Source organism: Anguilla rostrata, chromosome 5, assembly GCF_018555375.3.
Source record: "Anguilla rostrata isolate EN2019 chromosome 5, ASM1855537v3, whole genome shotgun sequence".
Lineage (NCBI taxonomy): Eukaryota > Metazoa > Chordata > Actinopteri > Anguilliformes > Anguillidae > Anguilla > Anguilla rostrata.
The window spans coordinates 51,651,564-51,658,903 of NC_057937.1; positions in this window are offsets into that span (position 1 = coordinate 51,651,564).

Genomic DNA, 7,340 nt, shown 5'->3' on the forward strand with positions numbered 1-7,340 from the left:
CAGGTGTGCTAAACACTAAATATTTGTTGTGCTAATGACCTGATGAGTCATCAAATCCACACTCTGTACCGATGCTTTAGTGTGAAGGTGCCTCTTGACCGCCTGTCCTCCATTGTATAATTGTGTGTTGACTTTTATTATTATTTTCTGATGAATACTTTCATTGTCCCCTTTGCCCTACTTGAAATATCATTATGTTTATCTCATTGGGAAGTCTGAGGGGAATACCAATGCAGATGTTCCTCCTTTAACCAAAAAAAAAAAAATGTTTTCTGTAAAAAAAAAAGTCTAATATTAGCACAGGTTTAACGAAACCACAGCAATGAAGTATAAATTTATTAAAATATTACTTTGTGTCCCCAAAGAGAACAAGATCAACATGGAGACATCACAATGTCACTGTGGATCAAGAAATTCCATCGTGATCCCATGTGATTACTGTCTTTAGCAGTGTACTAAGCTAAGGCCACTACAACCACCCTGATGGGCCAAGCCTGAATTTTTCTAACTCCTTTACCAAAATAATTCTCATGCAGATGGTTCTGTGAATACACTGGGGAACATTGCAAAAATATTTTTAACATATATCCAGGAATTGTTGTGAATTTTTTCTTTTCTCTTGAGGTCCAAATCCAGGCAGTCACCACATTCTGTGTAAATATAATTTCTTTCCCTGACACAATGGCTGACTCACTGGCAAAAACAACTGACAATGTCCTTATTCCTGGCCTATTTGTTTTTCCTTTTATCTTTTCAAAAAAAAAAAAAAACACCACTTTGTGAGGTTATTCAGACTAAAGTGAGATTCCAGGGGATATGACTTGTGGTTTGCTGTCTGGAAAACTTTTGCGTGACATCAGATGGTCCAGAGAATTTTTTTTCTCCGATCTCCTCAGCATCTGGATACACAGTTGGCCCTTTTCTCTCACATCTGCTCAGTTAGATAGCATGCTAATATGTGTCCACTCTCACACCAGTCCCATTAGAAACCATTCCAATGTATGTCCTCTTTCCCGTCTGTCGAATCAGGCAGCATTCTTAGGCTTTGTTTACTTATGTATACTTGTGTTATGTGAACTCAGATACTGGGTATATTCATCCAAGTGTACTTGCAAGAATGTACCACACAACATGACGGAGTGCATTACCCTTCAGCTTTAAGTTCAATTTCATTGCATTTGGACTTCACTACATCAAAACTAGTGTCAAGAAACTCCTAATCTAACAGGAAAAGACAACAGAAGTACTTGTAGAAGTACTTGGTTGACCCCCTGGCAACAATGGAGTTAAGTGCTCATTAACCCGGTCCCCCCAGCTACCAAGTGGCCTGAAGACACATCTCTTCAGACTGTACCCGGACTAACTATCACTACTCTGCAGGGCACTCCCAATCTAGAATCGCTGTTATCACTTGTATCCTTCTAACTTGTTCCTATAGCATTTTCATGTTACACATATCATTATCTTGATGTTGTAGCTTGTTGTCATGCCTCCTAGTTTGAATAACCATAACTTTCTAACCTAGCCTATGCTTGCTGTGTGAACATGGTTTCATGTGTTCATGGCTATGAATAACTGTTACATTATGAGCATTGTACCCTATCAGACCTGGGTTTTTACAATGACATTCGGTACGCACTTACTGTACGTTGCTTTGGATAAAAGTGTCCGCCAAATAAATGTAATGTCATGTGAAATAGCAAATTACTTAGGATTAGTAGAAGTATTGAGCCAATTACATTAGATGAGCAAGTCAATACGTGCTGCATTTTTTGCCTTCAGCAATATCATTCACAAACATTAGGTTGATAATAGCTATTAAAGTTATAGCTAGCCTTTGGCTATTTTAAGTATTGTCATTCTCACCGGTACAAGGTACAATTCAATAATGAGTTTTGATTATTTTTAAAATTATATATTGGAAAATAATATGGTAAACAGCATAACTAAGGTGAATACATGTACGATGGAAAACAATATCAATTGGGTCTATATAATTTTCTACCTGTACAATCAGAGAGCATTCTCATTTGTCTCCACTTTGTCTCATCTGTCCAATCAGAAAAGATTCTGCTATGAATCCGCATGGACATGATATTTTGATGTCATAGCCCAACACATCAGACCTGGTTTTCAAGAAGCAGTGAAAAAGATAGTAGGACATTGATAGATCCACAGTTAATTGGTCTTCCAAACCATAAGTAAAAATGTTATGTCGGTTGTGACTTGATCACCTAAATCAAATTGTAGTCTTATACAATAAACACCTGATCACATTTAGCAGCTGGTGAGAACTGACCACCAGAGGGTCTGCTCTCTTGGATCTGTCCAAAAGTGCTTTATGTGCAAAAGATTGCATCCAACTGAATTTCATGAGGTGTTCTCTGAAGAGCTTTTGAGACTTTTTACAAACCGGCACACAGCTGAGAAGCTCTGTTGCATCATCCAGACAGATGTCAAAATCCAGACATGACTATATATCACATCAAAGCGAGCCTCTGGAAACATAAGGTTCCTGTACAAGCTGCGTTGGAGTTTCTTTAGTATTTTTTTTTTTTGCTAGACTGCAAATGTCCAAATGCCCATATACTAGCCAATCTAAAGCAGGCAGATCATCAGAAACTTCTGTAAATATTTAAAATATCCTTCATAGCACACAAAAACTCTGGGCCAATTGGAGAAAAAAAAAACACTGAAATTTAAATGATTTCATAAAACCCCAGAAAGGGAACTGTCCTTTCAAAGTATTCCGTTGTATATATTTCATTGTAGAATTGTATCATTTATTTCCCTACAGTACTTTAAAAGTTTTTTTCCTTGGACAGGAAGATATTCAAGATTTTCCAGTTAAATATGGCTACGTATAGTTTTTCTAATGGGCTTGTGAAGCCATGTGGTTGTTACAATACAACCCTGACCTTCTGGGTTTTCTGCCTCAGAGACAGGAGATAGGAGGGTTGGCTTCAATCACAGAATACCAATCACTGAATAAACATTAACATTAAAAACAAGTTTAAGAGGACACTAGCATTTTATTTTAGTTTGATTTAATCAGTAGGGCCCACTCATTAGTCTAAAGAATTAAACCCAGTTTGTAAAATACAATACAGATATTTACAATTATTATTAGAAAAAATGTGCAAATACAATAATTATCTTATGCTCCAAAACATTTTTTTCTTGCTTGCTGTAGACTTGTTTGCTGAGTTTTTCAGGTCCAGCTGGAGTGTTACTGGGATGGTGTGCTTTGTCTGACACGAAACATCTGGGCAGGCGGCTGGATGGCGTTACTTGGCTTCACACTGATGTTGCGGGAAGTTGAAGGCTGGCTCTTCTAGGGCTTCCCTCCGTCAAAGGACTGCTTGTTTAATTTTTCCAGTGAAACCAACATCTTGACCTCAGGGTTACTCGGAATCTTCCGTCGCGAGTTTTGGAATGAGGATCTGCCTTGTTTCAAAAGGTGAGTTCCAGCCTACTAGACCATGATGCAAGTTTCATTGCTAGAGCCAAGGCCTGGGTTTTTTCAGGGCATAGGAGTCTGTTCAGTCAGGAAGAGAGGAAGAGTGCAGAACTCAGAGATGAGAAGAAAACTCAAACTAGTGTTTCCTGTGTGCTGGGACCACATAATCCTTCCAATAAATCAGTGCTGATTAGGTCAGGATAAGCAGCGAGTACACATCTCATTCTGAGCTGTTTGTCAGCTCTAATATTGGTTCCAATTGGGCCTCTTTGGCTAAAGCGGAGGCCTGTTTCCCCCACTTTCCTTCTCTTTTGAGTTGATGGTGTCTGGTATTGCATACCAGGAGCACAATAAAACACATACCTCACCTTGCCAACGCTGCCAATGCAAGATGATGAGAGTTGAGACAGCCCATTTCTGAAGGGATGGGGGGGGGCATTTTGAAATATAATGTAATTCAACACTGAATGTAAGAAGTGTATGCTACTCAGGCTTTGCCCTTTTAACAATAACTCCAGGTACCATAAACGTGTTTCATTTACAGAAACTTCTTTTCGGAGTGTAGTGCAATTGTTATAGCAGAGATGCAGTTTTGGCACTTTTTTCAATTGTCGTGCATGATCTTCAAAGGCCTCCCAGGCAACACTCACAAATCTGAAATTTATTTATTTTCCTCTTCACCGTTTGCCTTTCTCAACTATTTATATATCATCATAAAGAACCAGGATCCTTTCTGTGCACTGAGGAGCTAAATCCTTTCTATTTCATTCAGCCCCACAAATGATGTATGACTTCATCATAGGCTAAAAAATCACAGTTTGTATCATATTGTTGAATTTAATCATAGTTTCCACAGCACCCCCCCTCCCCCCTCCCCCATTTATACAAACAACTTTCCACATTTATACAAAAATCTAAGCCACAAGACATGTCTAATTATGCACACAAAGGGTTTACCAAGTGCAGACAGGCAGTGGTGAACAGAAGCTGACTGTCATAATGTCATCAACCTCATCCAGACAGTTGCTCTTTTACTATGGAAATGATTAAACGCACAAATAGGAACATTTTTAATCACCATTTTTTTGTTGCCTGTTAAATGAAAACCAGCAAAATACTATTGATGTGATGGGACATGAGAGTGTTACTCAGAAGAACCATGTCTTTTCTGCCGTTGTTGTAGCTGGCTAATGGGAAAGCCATAGCCAAGCTTCCCCATTCTCTTTATTCATTCGTGGGAAGTCTGCTTGCGGTTTATGTGACTTAGCACAAACCCACAGTGGCCCACATAAATGCAATGAAAAATCAATAATAGACTGATGGTTGTTTCATGGTTGTTTTTTGTGTGCCAGATATAACCGTGGAAGACCTTGGTGTTGTTACTGAACCAGACACACACATTAAAAATATATCCAGAGTGGCTTTCTTTGAGTGACGAAACCTAGCTAAAATTAGGCACTTTCTATCATTAGGAGATTGATTCATGCTTTAGTCATGGATAGTTTGCCACAATGTCCTGCTATCTAGCTGCCCTAATACCTCACTGAAGAATCTCCAGTGTGTTCAGAATACAGCACTCACATTGTGACTGGAAATAGAAGTATGAGCATATTACCTCAGTGCTAGCATTGCTTCACTGGCTACTGATTAAGTTTAGGATAGATTTCATAGTTTGTTTCTGAGATGTAAAGCTTGGGAACACCTTTACAACATTTATGAGGGAGTCAGACACAGTCTCATTATTTATGTCTTGATTAAAAATGCACATTTAGGTGTATAATCAGCTATAATCTGGAGACAGGGCAGGAGAAGCCTGTAGCCCTACAGTATGGGGTGGTATCCTTTCCTTAATGTCATTTGTCAACAGCTGTGACCCCAGTTTTCCTGGGGTGGATCTTGATAAGTGGGTAAAGTTGTTTCCCTGTCATGACTCCACAGGTTGTCGATCTCTGTCCTAGTAGCCATGCAGCTGTAAACTACCCCTTATTGGGTTACGTGTGTGATACCCAAGACTTGCTCTGTACACTATCCAAATAAATTTGATTTGATTTGATTTGAGTCTGAACTGACAACGGAAGTCTAAAACACATTAATGATGACTCTCTTTTCTATACAGATAAGAGAGTCAGATAATACAGAAGGAATAAACCATTATAACAGTTTGTTCAAGAGATGTTGCGCCATAAATTGCACATACAGACAATCAACAAATAATTTTATTAATTAATGTTTGGAGATTCTAATATTTTGAATATTGATGCATAATAATGATGGATGTAATTGCAGGCTTTGATCTTTCAACATGCTCATGACTATCTCCTTATGAATATTTGACAGTAATGTACTATGAACTATGTTTGGTTATCATTTACTGAGTCTGTGTCAAATTATGGTGCTGCAAATTTCTATTTTTTTCTTTGTTTTTGTATATAGCTTTTCAATTTTTAAAAACCTGTTTCCAACTGGCTTAACATTCTCTAAATGAATACAAATGCTTGGACTGTACTGTACTGCCAAAAAACGGTTCCCGTCAATCCCATTAAGATATATAAATGGAATATTTGGAAAAAGTACAAATAAATAAACGTGTCAATAACTCCATGACAGTGTTCATAACATCAGTGTGTAATTACCACCAGCACAGTGACTAATCACTTTTACAAATGTGTGTTTCTGGTGGCAATGGATATGATTTCAAATGTCCTAAAGAACAATTACAAAATTTATTATGTTAATTAGATTTGTGTTAATCAGACTTATAAACTACACTTATGCATCTTTGAACTCTTTATAAGCTTTTGCAATAACGTGTAATTTATTCTAACTAGTGAATCACTGAGATGATTAAAAAAGTTTCTTTTCTGGAAAATGGGAGATAATGATTGATGGCTCCCAAGACAGGGCACGTCTATTTCTACAGCAGTGACTGATGTAAAGTAGGGAAGGTTGTAAGGCTCAGACAGCAGTTATCAGGATGCGTTTTGGTGCCAGGTAATGTGTGAAGTCAAATATCTATGAAAACTTCTACTCTGTGTATGAAAAAGTATTAGTTTATCAAGAAATTTATGGAATTAATTCAGGAATTAGCAACCCATTCCCTAAATGAATTCAGTAAATATGAAACACAGTTGTAACAGTTCATAATGATTATGAAGTGACTGTCATGAAGCCCAACAGCTGCAGCATAACCGTCATCTCTGTCTGTTCTCTTGTCTTATCCACCTCAGTCTGATCCAACAGCATGACAGAAATGAAGCGAGTTTTTTTTTTTTTTAACGTTCTGCTGTTCAACGTCATGCTCATCGTCATGATGAAGCAAACTTCATTTTATATCTTTGCAGAATGAAACATATTTGGAAACACGTCATGATTTTCCAGAGCTAATATTTTTTTATTGGAGAGAAAGTGATAATTCATTTTTTTTTTAAACTTGCAATGAATAATGGAACAGAAAGGTCTTACAGCAATTATACGGGAAACCTACCACATTCCTGAACAACTCAGTCAACTCCAGATCCGATTGTATTTTAATCAACAAAGATACTAAATCTAACCTCAGAAACTTGAAAACCACATGTGAGCTGCATCATGCCTTATCATGGTTTCTTGTTCATTTCATTTCTCATTTCCATCTTTCATGTGGGCGCATATCTGTGCGGAAAGGAACGCTCGAAAGGTATGAGGATGAAGGCGGCCACTCGAGGCCGGTATAATTGAAAACACAATGTGAGTCCGAGGATCTGAGCTTCCACGGGAGGAAAACGCAAAGCCCCAACGAACCAAGATTTGAATTGCGAAAGAGACAAACTAGACCCTGCGTGACATCTGACTAAATAATCTCATTGTTTTTCGCTCTGAAAACAAGTATCATGTAACACAC